The sequence below is a fragment of the Rissa tridactyla genome, chromosome 8, assembly GCF_028500815.1.
Source record: "Rissa tridactyla isolate bRisTri1 chromosome 8, bRisTri1.patW.cur.20221130, whole genome shotgun sequence".
Lineage (NCBI taxonomy): Eukaryota > Metazoa > Chordata > Aves > Charadriiformes > Laridae > Rissa > Rissa tridactyla.
Window position 1 is genome coordinate 55,469,029 of NC_071473.1, and position 13,712 is coordinate 55,482,740.

At 48.6% G+C, this 13,712-nt stretch overlaps 1 long non-coding RNA gene across 1 annotated transcript in view; it reads right to left on the reverse strand.

Moving 5' to 3' along the window:
- Positions 1–4,299: 4,299 nt before the first annotated feature.
- LOC128914159 (uncharacterized) overlaps positions 4,300–13,712 on the reverse strand; it is a 32,127-nt gene continuing 22,714 nt past the window's right edge. The window contains exon 6 of the long non-coding RNA XR_008468207.1: positions 4,300–7,633. This is a non-coding gene — a long non-coding RNA (uncharacterized LOC128914159). The remainder of the gene's footprint in view (positions 7,634–13,712) is intronic.

Here is a 13,712-nt window from a genome sequence, read left to right on the forward strand (position 1 = left end):
TACTTTGCGTGCTCTAAAGTTGCATGAGAAATGTTCCTTGTAAGCACAAACAGCTCGGGAAGCTTTTAACTGACGGTGCATTGTGGAGATAAATCCAGTGCTAAAACCTGGGTGGTGTTCCGAGAGCATCTTGCCGCGGGAGGGAGCGAGGAGCGAGGGCCTTCCCGCTACGTCCCTGGCAGGCTGCAGGAACACATCTTTCCAGGCATTTCACTTAAGGGCTAAGAAGCAAATGCCGTCATTTAGAAAATGCAATCATCTGTAAACAGCGTATTTCCTAGCAGCATGGAGAAAGCATTAAAGTAGAATGTATTGAGGAGATCATTTATAAAATCTCGAGTTAGACGGGGCCAGTGAATGCCGTTCTCAGGCCCCAGCAGCGCGTTGGCAGAGGGCGCGCTGAGCACGGCGTGCGGGGCTGGGGCTGGGCCCCTGCGGCTCCTCTCCTGCAGGACGATGTGGGGTTTCCCTGGTGACCCAGCAGCCTTCGAACCGGGAGCTTCACGGCTGCCAGAGTCCCTTAAAACCTCTGCACTCCGGCTCCACGGCTGCAGTTCTTGCTCTCTTTCATCCGCTTTGGGAGAAACTCACCATTATTTCTTGCTGGTCAAACTCTCTTAGTTTTCCTGTTGTTCCTTTTGACTCAACCTGCAGGTTAACGGAGACCCAAATTATGTCTGTTGGCTACAGCAAAGCATGTAGCAAGTAACCTTAAAAAATAGGATTTTTTAAAGATCAAAAAGGCTTGACATTGCTGCTTATCCTCAGTCTTTAATTCTTGGTCATTACACCAACAAATTATAGGTTCAGATAAATGTATTCTTTTCTGGGTTCTTGGGAGACAGCAACAAAAACCTGCGTTATCCTGCTCAGTACACAATAAATGGAAATTCGTATTTGGCATCAAACTACAGGAAAAGAAATGCTGCTGAAGGAACTCTTGCTCAGAATCGCCCCGAAGCGTTCGCCTTCCCCCCACGCCAGCTGCGGAGACGGCTAATGATGGTGCTAGAAGGGTTTGCTGACTAGTACAGAACAGCCTGAAGCACCTTAAACCGTCCCAAATGGCAACGGCTGCGCTACGATGTGGACAGAAAGGTCAGAAATAACGGAACTTTTCCGCTACGCCGTTCGGGAAAACGCCCAGCAGAGGGGGGGCGGCTCCCTCTGCCCCGCGGGGCAAACAGAGCTTCGCTGCATTCCCCGGCCCCGCACCCTCGGCTCCCGCTCCCGGCGTCACGTGGCGGAGCCCGGCCACGGGTGGCCGCAAGCTTCCTATTAGCGGTCTGGCCCTGAAAAATTCCACTGAAGCCACAATCCCGAGCAGTTAGCGGGAATCAGAATGAAGGCACATTACAATGAGGACATCAATCTAAAAACCAAAAATAAAATTTAAAAAAAGTTATCATTCAGTAGGAAGGACTAGAGCGTATTACAATTTAATTTGTAAAACAACTACAGTGAAATAATGCCCGTTGCTACACAGATCGGGGGGAGACAGGCAGGAGATTAAAAACCTAAGGTTTTCACCTGAACTCATCTCATACCCATGAAATGGCTATTCATTATAGTGTCAAAAAAGGGGAATTTGTCAGGCCTTCAGGTGGTGTAAATTAAGAGCCCTTCCATTTGTTTCAGCGTAACGATACCTGTTTACACCAACAGAGAAACCGTGGCTTGAAGTCCTCCTCCTTGTATTTAATCTTCTGGCTTTCGCTAAGCTATCAAAAGACGTTTTTACAAAAAATGACTCCTGCTAATTTTATCAGGCTGCCTTCAGAGGCTCGAAGCACTGGGTCCGATCTTTATCTTGGCTAAGTTGGTATAAAATCGGAGGCGCCCGCTGCTCCAGTGGCAATACCCTGAACTTCTGCAGAGCCGCGGAGATAATCCTCTGCCAGCCCTCGGGGCTTCTTTTCTAGTCGAGAGCCCGCGTTCAGGCAGCGCTGAAGGGCGAGTGCTGCCTGGCTTCCTTCACGCCGACAATCCACCTCCTTCTGGTGGAGCCAGCCCCCCTTACTCTTCCCGGACACTAAAATAATAGCTTTTTCTCTGCAAAACTTCACACTGGGGATCAATCTGTAAATTGCAGACATAACCAAACATACTCCCTTTAGATAAACCTTCAAATAAGACTCCAAATCCCACATTTATGTCTGAGGCAACTGGGTTCTTTTTTTGCATTTAAAACTCAGATCCGCCAGTCATCCATTTATTCATCCCATTATTTCTTCCACGTAAGCCCCTAAGCAGTCATGTAGCTCTTTAAAAATAATTTGAATCACACTATTTTAGTGCTTGAGCACAATTATTTCAGAATCAAATAAACCAGGAAATGAGGGGGTGAAAGAAAATGGCCTGCATGTACCCAGGTGGTAAAGCAGTGATGGAAACACGGACCGGGATGGAGTGGCAAACTGGGATGTGAGGGAAGGGGAAGGGGAAGGGGAAGGTAAGGGGAAGGGAAAGGGAAAGGGCAAGGGGAACGGGAAGGGGAAGGGAAGGGGAAGGGAAAGGAAAGCTCTCTTCGCTGCACTTTACGCTTCCCTGTGCCTGGTCCCGCCGCCGCAGAGCCACCTCCACGGGCAGAGGCCGGCGTTCAGCTCTCCCCCTGCGCCCACGAAAGGCAGAGCAGCCTTCTGAGCCTTCAGCCTTGGGCGGCGGGGCCAGCTCAGGCTACGGGGGTTAACTCCTGCTTATTGGAATGAGAAAGCAGACGCCTGTGTGCTCCCAAATGACTGGCCCAGCATTGTGCAGGCACTCCAGAGCAGAGCACGACGCTGAACACGGGCAGGTAAGAAGCAGGCTGGTGACTGACTCACCTGTGAGAGCTGTGCTGCTGATGCCCAAGCACACCACGGACGGTGTGTGAGAACGGCTGTACCCCGGGTGGGACACCTCCACAATGCAGCAGCGTGACACAGCCAGGGATGCCATCCCTAGGAGCAAAAAGTGACCATATGAAACTGGAAAGCCAGTGAGCAGTGGGCATGCCACTGGGATTTCAGAAGAGTGATTAACTGGAATTCATATTAGCTAGGGGAATCACCAAACCTATTTAAAACATGCTTATCATACACAAACGTGAAGTGCCGTCTACTCCACGGTTACACACCGGGGTTCATAGCGGTGCCACAGAGACACAATTCTGCCATACTGGAGCATGCCCATCTGCTCTGGTACGGAAGTCTCATTGAAACACATGCTATGGAAACGCAGCATATGGTTACCTTCAGTCAGAAAACAGCGATGCTATAAAGCGAGCAGGAACTCCAGCCGTAGTCAATAGAATATATTCCGAGATAAATCCACTGCGGTCCCAGTCTTCTTTCATTCAGTCAGAGGTTTCTGGAGAAGAAAAGCTGCAAGGTGCCTGCAGCGTGCGACGGCGTGCCCAGCGACACGCACACAACGCAGACGCCGCACTGTGCTTGCTGAAGATCAGCCCCGGCGTTTGCCCAAAGGCCACGAAGGGGCAGCGATCCTTACCACGCTGGTGTCTGCCTCGGGCAGCACGGGAGGAGAGCAAGCTGAAAACTGCCTTCAGACCTAGTTCTGGGCACTTAGGGTACCTGCTCCACCTGAGATACGTGTTTCAGGTTCACACGCGACACCATCACCCAAAGTTCAAGACGCATTTTTGTTTACAAGATAAGCTGAGCCCTGTTTGGTGCTGGGGCTCCTGCTTTTGCCCGGCTGGGGCTTTGGATGCAAGAGCATCCAGGGAAAACAATTTAAAATAAATTCACCATCTGTATGGGAATATACTCTCACGCCGGGATATACCATTCTCTGCTTCTGTTAAGGCTCAGCTTCTTCAAACGCTGGCTTCAGCATCAGAGCCTTTCTCCTTTGCTGCGGGAATAAGAAGGGTTCTTTAAGGCAGCGGCAGCAATTTTTTCAGTTGCTTTCCGTGCCAGGGTTTCTTTGCTAAATATCAACTGCGCGCTGCTACAGCAGTGACTGCTCTCAGCTTCTGTGCTCTGTGCTTCTGTTCTCCAGCCATGCCCATCGCATCCCGGGGATCACGTTCAAGCAGTTCTTGAGATACACTACACATACCATTTTCTCTCCAAGAGTCCTGATGGCTTTGCAAGTTAATTAAAATAGAACTTCAAAGGCTTTTGCTAATAGATTACAATATCTTTGGTTTCATGACATCTGTTAAAATTCACAACTAAGGATGTCATTTTTGATGAAAAACATGTTCTTTTACACCCAGCCCATTTATTTGTGTATTTATTTAGTGACAGAGCATCTCATTTATAAGAAACATGCAAAAGCAATCATTAATCATACTTTTGTCATAAAGCAGCTTCCCCAGCAGTTAACTAAAAATCCCCAGACAAGCTGCTCGAATGCGGGTGTCCTGAGGACAGCCAGCGAAACCTCACAAATAAAGCTGATAGAGTCTCCTCTTTTTTTCAAAGCCCAGCAGAGATTTGGTGGAGGAAAACAAAAGAATTGGCAAAATCTCCAAAACCACTGGAGTTATCTGGAAAGTATACAGCACTGTGGATGAGAAAGAAAAGTAAATCAAAAGCAGCTGGCATGATCACTATTTTCAGTGTATCAGAACCATTTCGGGATAAATTAAAAAGTGGTTTTGTATCACTTACACAGCTCATAGGCTGCATCACAGCAGCAGTTTGAGCATTCCAACTCAAGTGGGAAACAAGCGATCTCAGCCACAGACAGCCCCGTTTGACAGCGTTTCCGTGCTCGAGGCCACGCTCGCTTTAGCAGACAGACATTTCCTCTCAGGTTTGTCCAACCCCTCCTGCCCAGAGCCCCACGCGTGCCCAGGTACGGGGCTCTGGCGGTGCCCTCAGTGGCAGCCCTGCTGTGGAAACCCACCGCTTCGCTGGGGCCACTGCCGTGACGGGGTCCTTTGGGGACAGTGGAAGGTCAGCACTTTGTTAAGTTTCCCCTCGTTTCTCCTGCCGTGCCCAGCTCGCTTTGGGAGAGCTCTGCCAACCACATCGGCCTTTGATGTGCGGTAAGCGATCTGGCGTTCACTGCGGGATCTGCACTCGTGACACACCTCCCACCCCTGCCAAAACGCCACAACGGGCAAAAGAGAAGGAAAACTCCAGAAAAAAAGGAGAAAAGGCAGAGGGTTGGGATGAACTGTAAAGTTTGATCTCACTCTGAGAGAGACAGACAAGATCCAGTTACTCCTGACTGAATACACGCACACCGTGAGCATACGGACCCATCTGGGAAGGTGGGTGAGACCCACATCCCCAGTTAGCCCAAGTGCTCTTTTTGTAACTTCACTGAGCATCCTCAAATCATCCCTCCGTTTGGCGCGTGCTTTGGCTGTGGCTCCCGGCCGAGCATCGCTCCTGCCCGTCCCTGCCTGATGCACGTGCTCCCCAGGCACAGGAGCCCACCCTCGGCTCCCCATCGCGGCTCCATCACGGCTCCTGCTGGGGTGCTCTTCCCCGCGGCACGTGCTCTTCCCCCCGAGGCAGCGCACCAGGGCAGCACAGACCCTCCTTCAGAAGGGCACCGGGCCATGCTGGGGTGCGCTGGCTCCCCGTCCGCCCTGGGCCGGGCAGCGTGAGGGCAGTGCGCTGCTCCTGCCCCCAGCCCCAGGGCTGCCTCCTGCAACAGTCCCGCAGAAACACAAGCCAAACATCCCTGCACAAAAGCTCTGACGTTGGGGATCAGATTGCTCTTTAGCATCAAGGGGTGAGTCCTTGAGGTTGTATGGATGCTGGGTTTGGCAGCTGCAAGGGGCCACAGTCTCTTCTTTAGCTTGGAGAAGAGAAGGCTGAGGGGAGACCTCATTGCCCTCTACAACTCCCTGAAAGGAGGGTGCAGAGAGGTGGGGGTTGGCCTCTTCTCCCAGGTGAAGAATGACAGGACCAGAGGAAATGGTCTGAAGCTGCGGCAGGGGAGGTTTAGGTTAGATATTAGGAGGAATGACTTTACTGAAAGAGTGGTCAGGCCCTGAACAGCCTGCCCAGGGAGGGGGTTGAGTCACCATCCCTAGAGGTGTTTAAGAAACGTCTAGATGTGGCACTTCAGGGCATGCTCTAGTGGCAGAGACTGCAGGTTGTTTGGTTGGACTCGATGATCTTAAAGGTCCTTTCCAACCATGAAGATTCTATGATTCTATGATTCTTCGCAGGGTCTCGCCACGTTCGAAGCACCCGGTGCCGCAGCAGCGGAGAAAAGGCACCAGCACAGGCAGAAAGTTCACTCAAGCTGAACATCTTCTCCTGGCTGGCTGTCCTGTTTGTGCAGTCTTTGCACTCTGTTATCAGAATAGTTGCAGAAAAAAGTTTCATGCTTTTGTATATAATTCCTTTTAAAGAAATATGTTCTGCCTCATTCTATGCTGTAATCACAGTTTTAAAATGCTGGCATAATCACTGAAAGCACAACATGTCTGTTCATTTGATTTCCAATTTGCCTTAATGATCATTCTTTGCCACTGAAAAGGACTCTGGACATGGAACAACTATGCAAATAAGTTGTGCGCAACCTGTACAGGAGTTCATTTCAGTGGGTCAAAATATCCTCTCTGTGGATATCAGCATGTTAAAGATGAACACCACCTTCTGTTGGTGAGGACCTCTCAGCCCCGCATTACCCCGCAGGCATCCCCAGCTCCCGCAGCGAGGGCCGGGTCCAGCACAGGCGCTGATGGCACGGAGGCGGCAGGGGCTGCCCTCTCCCCGGCACCCGCCTTGCCGGGGTCTGCTGGGACGGCTGGCGCTCCCATGGCTGGTGGCTTTTGGCCACACTGTTTACCTCCTGGGCCCAGCTCTTCGCAGGCTCGTGCTCCTCGCAGGGCTCCGCTCCCCCTGCGGAGAGCGCGCGGGGCTGCTCCTCGCCTGGGCTGAGAACTCACCAGTTTCGGCGTTGCCACTCGGGCTGACGTGGCCGGCCACTTTGACATAGAGGCATGAAGGTCATTATATGTGCGAGTGATTAATGGACTAATGTCTGTCCTGAGCTCCTCTCTACGCTTTAATGAATATACTCGGTATTCAGGAGGAACCTAGAGGGTATGCAGCTCCGCCGATAAAACCCATCTTGCAAAAATCAATGAGAGATGAAAAGCCCGGTGTCCATTACCAGACGGGTTAGATGCAGTGCATCACCTTCACGACAGCACAGCCTGTTACCAGTCTGTAAAGGGCCATCTTCTATCCACAGGTTGTTGTTTATTAAACAGTAACAAACAACAACACCCAGCTTTGTGTCTGCACTGCAGCAAACTAGAAATCGTCCTTGTCAGTCATTGATCTAAAGGTAAGAGAACTCAGCTAATCCAAAATCCTCCACTATTGTGATTTTTTTCCTTAAACATTACCTCTGCATTTTGGACAATATAGGCTTTGAAACACAAAACCCAACTGACTCACAGAGACCTGCGGAGAGCTGGGTGTCTGGGAAGCAGAGCACAGACCGGTGGCAGTTCCACAAGATCATTCTCCTAAAATGTGTGATCAGCAGCAGGGAGCGTTTCCAACACCCTTAGGATTTTGAGTGAACGCCCTGGAGTCCGGTGGGAAGCAAACCAAAGCTTAGTTGCGGATGTTGGCTCAGGCGAGCAGCCTTTACCGCTAGGTGTGGGCTTCTGCCCGGTAAGTGCAGAGGAAGAATCCAGAGCAGGCTGGAAAAAAAAAAAAACCAACAAAAATTATTTCCCTGGCGGGTTTTGTGGCAAACTCTGCAGCAGGATCACCAAAGCAGATGGTGTGAGAGGACAACAGCAAAGTCACCTGCGAGTGCTGGGCTGCGGCGAGGCGCCAGTGGGGTCGGTCAGACCTTAACCAAGACCGAGCAGGCGTGGGGGGTGGAGGGAGAGGAGCTCCAGCCCTCCTCCTGCCCGGGGGCTAACGCCGCCTCCAGCCACGGAATATGGTGCACGCTGTGTGCAGCCCTAATTGTCAATCTTTTTCATAAAAACCTAAAAATATTAGCCGTGTTACAAGCAAACCTCCGAAAGGCAGTAAAGATTCATGCTAGTGCTGTAAAATGTCCTATAGCTCCCATTTTAAAGGCTGTCTTCAACCTTTCGCACTTTGATTTCTGAACTATTGTGCTTTTTAATTACGATGCAGTGAGAAAACAGCAAAGACCATCTTAAAAAAAAAAAAAAAAGGTTTAAAACTGAAAACAGGTTAGATCACTGATATTCTGAAGCACAAATATAGACAGTGCCAGATTGCCTAGGCTACCTACACCACCTCCATGCATCACAAAGCTCAGATGGCCTCAAACTAGCCAGATCTAGTTGAAAAACATCTTAAAAGGATAGTTTTACTTTAGCTATTTTTTGCTAAACTGGCTCGGATATTCACAGCCTCAAATACTTTGAGCTTATTGTAGATAAGGGACTCTTTGCATTATGACATGGGGTGACTTGATACGTAACTTTCCTTGACTATCTTTCCACACTCTGCACAATGCTGCAAATGCAAGATATGGCAACCAGCACGCAGCTCTAGCGATTTTTTTGAATCTCTCTTGTACACTATTGTGAAGTGAATTGCGACATCTCTCGAAGTAAAACCCTCTTGCAGAAATAAAGCAGACTCCTAAAGGAGGAGGATGGCGGTATTACATTAGTTCAGCAGGGCACAATTTTCTTCCCTAGAAAATGGCATTTAGCAAACCCTGTATTTCCTTTATCATGTTAGAGAAGACAGGAATCCAATAACATTCACACATTTTCATAATCTGTTGCGAAGTGCATATATCTGTGTGATATCAGCATGGGTTAGAAACAAATATCTCAACGTCTGGAAGTGTGCTGGAAATGAACCCTGCTGAACGTGAGAGAGGATCGCTGTCAAACCACAACAGCACTGTGGGTCTTGGTGCATCCTGATCTCAAACTCGACAACATCTTCATGTAAACGAGTGAGTATCCCAACTCCCTGCTGTCTCCATTCATCATTAGTACAAGGATGACCAAACAACACAACGTCTTTTGTGTCATTCTTACACAACTCGCTCCCGCTTGACACTTCCACATGGCTCACTAGATAAAAAGGCCAGAGATGCAACCACGGTCATTGCTCAACCCGTCCACCATCAGTGACCTGCTTCAGTCTCATGTACATTGTATTCTTCAGAATATACATAACTTAAATAATTCCGTGAACCTCGCTTGTTGCACGTAGAGGAATTAATCATTGGGGCTCCATCTTCTGAGAAGGTCTTTCCTACTTCCTCCCTCATGCGCACCACTCAGAACCAGTGACCTTCCCTACAGGACTGCTTGTACGCTTTCTCAAAGTGCCTCTTCAACAACCAAATACACTATGAGAAGAATGATAAGCCCAAATGTAACTTCACAGGGCAAAGAACCTCTCTTAGGTAGTGCTCTGAGAATGACAAAACCCACAATAGCCTCTGCAGCATCACCCAAATGTAGGTTATTTTCGTTTTCAGTTTGCCTCTAATACATTCAACCTGAAGTAAAGTTTTTATGAATTAAGGGCTTTCATTCAGTCTTCTTGTAAAATCAGCTTTTATCACACCTGCCGAAGATGGTTCGCACATTCGTAAATATGGAAATGTGTCATTAAGATGAGGCGCTTTGGTGAAAAGTCAGTCGTCATTATGTGCAGGCAGTAGATCTACTGATCCACAAAGGCCACGGTGCAAGTCGCGCCAGGCCATTCCTACCTTCACCTTCTTCCTTCAGCAAAGTGCCTCGCGGGGGGGGAGCCATTCATGCTATGATGTTTTGTAGAATCAAATCACCACTTCTGCAGTCTAGGGCAAACTATATCTGAATCAAAGGGCATCTGTAGCAATAATATCAAATATGACAAGGCAAGTATGAACCGGCTCTAATAGCTGAAGACTTTTTGACTTTTTAAGATGTTCAATTGAACATTTAAAAGGTTTAGTCTCATATCAGGTCTAGAAAGGACCCTGGGGGCAGGCTTAAGTAACTACGCCATTAGGCAGTGAGCTGCAAATTGCCTATTAAGTCTGACTGAAACTGTAAAATTGCTTTTCACAATGCAAATTAATGTAAATAAGAACAATTGGTTACACATATCACAGACTATCAAGTCGACGACAGATGATGCATACTGTTTTTTCCCCCTGAATTAGCATTGCTTTAAAGTTAAATTTAGTGTGTGTTTAAGAGGTCTGGATGTTCCTATGATAAATTCCATCAATGCATTATAAACAGCACGCACATCGGGATGTATGTCCTCTATTATATGAAATAGAAACCTCTTCTTAGGCAAGGCAGCGATACTTTCTTTCAAGCCTAATAGAAACACCACAAAGCAAGCCATTTACTCAGCAACACATTCAGCCGTATCTTAACCTCATTGAGAAGAGTGAGATTATGAATCAGTTATAAAGCCATTAGGACAGAAGGAGAAAAGCTGCGCGTTTCAAAAGCATCGACAAATGATCAAAGCCCCCATGTCGAGCCTTCGGGCTCCAGTCAGTCACTAGTGGGAGCAGCTGCGTGCAGCAGCTAACGCTGTCATTGCCAGGAGCGCTGGCTGGGCATGGTGTTTTCTACATTTGTTTCCCAAAGATGCAACACTATGTAAATCGGAAAGCTCCCCTTCTTTGCCTCATCTTCGGTTAAACGGAGTCACCAAACACAGGCACAACTTAACTTGGGAAGAACAAGGTCTATGTCAAGTGACAGACGTCTTCAGTCTCAGTAGTCCACTTCTATTCTGCAAATGCATCTTTCAGGAAAGTTCCTCGCTGACAGCAAGGGGCAGAGGCACCAGCGCAGTCAGAGCAGAGTTTTCCTATTTAGTGGTGGGGGGTGTTCTTATCAGAGATTCTGCTTATCAGTATTAACATATGTTATCTGAATTTTTACATTCCATTAGCTACAGAAATAACTGTCATAAGTTTATTACAGGCTCTTGCATAAATCAGATATCCTGATAGCTCCCCGAGGATTACAGCCTACCTTGGTGAGGGATGTAAAGGCTGTAAAAGAATCAGGGGTAACCAGAGTGTGGTGCGCGGCACAGCCCCGTGCCGAGGGCGACGCTGCTCCAGGCGTGCGGTGCCAGGGGCCAGTGTTCCAGAGGATGGGCAAGGGCAGCAGACCACCCTGGGGCGCCATGGCCATGCGTACTCCCTCGGGGCATGGGGCAGAGCCACCTCGTACGGCAAAGCCGAGACCACGCAGGCTTGGGTTCTCAGGAAGAAAACAGCAGATGTCATGAGACCCATGAGGAGAATCAGCGGGGCTGGAAACTCAGCCCACATCTTGCACGGCCACGGAGAAGGGCCGTGAACATCTTGATGCAGCGACTGCTGTAATTTCAAGCCATGTTCACCCCTTTCCTTCCTTGTTGTGTTGCTGTCTTTTCAGCAGCATTGTCTTCTCTTTTTCTGTCATTTTAATTGCTGCTTTAAAGAAGAGTATCTGGAAAAAAAGTCTGGTACAAGGTGCACAGGTCAAATAAACACCATGTTTGCTTATCTTTCAGGGCATAAATTTTAAGGAAAAAATAATTAGCCACAAGCTGAGACTGTTTTCTTTCAGCCTTGGGGACCTTTCAGTGGCAGTCAGCTTTCTGTGTCTCCCTCTCATTAACATATTGGTAGATATAGATTAATTAGACCAAAAGAACTTACACCAAATTTGAAAACATTGACCTATATTTTAGGTTGGTTGTCTTGGTGTCCTCTGGGGTTTGTTCAGGTCTTGCTGTGTTTGGCTTTGCTGAATGCATTACAATCTTTTTATATCACATTACTCACTATCTGGGACATAGCGTTAAAGATTTTAACGCCTGTATCAGCCAAGCCACCCTTCTTTTCCTATAACATTATGGATTTCAGTGATATGTTACAGATAAAGGCTTCATTTATATAAACTACAGCTTGCAACCTTTCCACAAGAAGATAAAATGGCATCGGCTAGGCTGTATTCAGCAGTCCCCCTTCAGGGTCAGACCCCAGAAACAGCTGGAAATTCGGTGGCGACGAGCAGCAGGAACCAGGGGAGATGCTCTCTGCAGCTCCCTGAAAGGAGGGGACAGCCAGGGGGGGTCGGGCTCTTCTCCCAAGGAACAGGCCATGGGACAAGGGGAAACGGCCTCAAGTTGTGCCAGGGGAGGTTTAGGATGGATATTGGGAGAAATTTCTTCACGGAAAGGGTTGTCAAGCCTTGGCCCAGGCTGCCCAGGGCAGTGGTGGAGCCGCCATCCCTGGAGGGATTGAAAAGCCGGGCAGATGTCGTGCTGAGGGACATGGGGTAGTGGTCACTTGGCAGTGCTGGGTTAACGGCTGGACTTGATGATTTTAAGGTCTCTTCCAACCAAAAGGATTCTATGACTGATTCTACGACCAGAGCCACTCAGCTGCAAAGCCTCCCTGCAGGCTTTCAGCAGCTTCCAAATGCCAGCACGTCTGTGACCTGTCTCCACCTTGCCTCCAGCACGTCTTTCTCCCCTCCCGCATCTTCAATGGCTTGATGGCTATGGAGCTACACCTTCAGTGGCCATCCCAAGAGGCGCGGCTGCTGAAGCTCAGGGGAGCTGCACTGCAGGTTAGGAAGGAGGTTGAACATCACCTGCTTCCCCCATGAGCTCCAGCCCTGTTACCAGCAGGGACTCGGCCACCACCCGGTCGCACAGCCCTGCCTGACCGGCGTTGACTGGTGCCATCAGCCTTTCCAGGTTCCTCCAGCTATCGCAGGACTTGAGCTGCTACAAACAGTGCTCAGGTCAGCAGAGGATGGAAAATGGTCTTCCCTCCTTGCAGGGCCATCCCGTCCTCCCTCATGGAAAAATCAATAGCCCAAAAACTAAAAAATGTCTGGATCCATAGCATTTCCACTGCCCCAGGTATCAGCTGTGAGCTTCTTTACGGTCAAGCACTAATTTGATGGAAGCTGTTGTACTCTGTCTCTGAATATATTTCTTTGATAATAGTGTTCAGCACATGCACCTGGTCTGAAAACCTGTATTAGCCGACAACAAAGTATAAAATGAATCCTGAAAACCACCAAATTTGAATGTTAAAAGGCTGTTTTCTAAGCATCATGGCATTCCCTGTAAATCACTAATGGTAAAATACAAGACTTTATGATACTGTTACTAACAGGCACAGTTATTTATTAGGATTTTTGAAATGCTGGAAACAGGATCCCTATGCACATAAAATCATAGTGATTTATTTTAATGCTTTTTGTAAGTAAATTCTTAACAGATGGATGGAGCACCAGAAGGGTAACACAAGGGAGTCAGCAGGTGGACAGAGAAGCCAAGAACGGACTGGCACTGATCAGATTATCAAATCCAAATACCTTGAGACAAGCACAAGCTGCCCACAAAATGGGCTGGCGCTGACCAGATAAACATGCAAATATAGCACGGAACTGCAGGCCTCTCACAGCATCCTTTTCCAGGCTCCTTCCCGGGGACTTGGGCACTGCCACAGCGGATTCTGACAGCCGTTCCCCATGCACCCGAGGCTGACGAGGCCGCGCGATGGGAGGCAAAGCGCTGTTGATTCCCAGGACTCGTGGCAGGAATTCGCTGCCTCGCACGCAGCCGTGAACACATGCCCAGTCTATTTGGCAGTACTCTGTACACACACGTCTACACGTGTTCTGAGAGCTCCCCATAGCTATTGTGTCCTTATAAATGCTCTTGCCAGAGCAAATCAAAATTGATCAGCATGTCATTGAGTTGTTACAAATAATCCTTGTAATTTTGCCCAAACAAAAAATTGGT